Below are 721 nucleotides of genomic sequence, written 5' to 3'. Positions count from 1 at the left end.
AATCAAAGCAAGATACCATTATGCCATTACCCCATTAGGAAACCCTGCTTTTTCCTGCTCTCATGTCAGCTAACCTTGTGCTTGTCCACAGGGTCAGAAGGAGAACATCTGTTTGCTGTTTCCCTTCCCACATGTAACAGCACAGCCTGTCTGGGAAGGAGCTGAGCAGCATGAACACATCCACATGAGTATGACCCAGAGATGTTTTCCAGTAATTTCCTAGATGTGATAATGTATTTATCGGTATATTTTAATTCTCAGTTGTTCAAAATGGATTATGTGATGGGAAAACATAACATTGCTTTTGAAGGTTTCCAAAGTCCTGAAGGATATCATTAAGAACTGTCACCATGAGATGATCTCTTCTTCCTCATTTTTATACAGAGTCTTAATTTCAAACCCTTGGTTTTCTCCTGTCACAAGCTGTGAAGAACCAATACAAAAACCCCAGAAAGATGATCTATCTCCCTTTTTCTTGTGTACCAACCCATTAATTCGACAGTTTATACTTGATCAAAAAATTACCATGCACAAGACCAGAAATCACTGAGGGTATAACTGACAACACTGGGAACAAATTGTCACAAGCAAGCCTGTAACATTGGCCATCCACTAGGCAAAAGAAAAATGAGACAGATCAATCCCATGTTCATTCATTCATTCTCCAGACTGTATTTTCATATTCGGCAGTGTTGTTTCTCTCCCCTTTCTCTATTCAGAG

The sequence above is a fragment of the Corvus brachyrhynchos genome, unplaced genomic scaffold (genome assembly GCF_000691975.1).
Source record: "Corvus brachyrhynchos isolate BGI_N302 unplaced genomic scaffold, ASM69197v1 scaffold17, whole genome shotgun sequence".
NCBI lineage: Eukaryota > Metazoa > Chordata > Aves > Passeriformes > Corvidae > Corvus > Corvus brachyrhynchos.
This window is presented reverse-complemented; position numbering follows the sequence as displayed.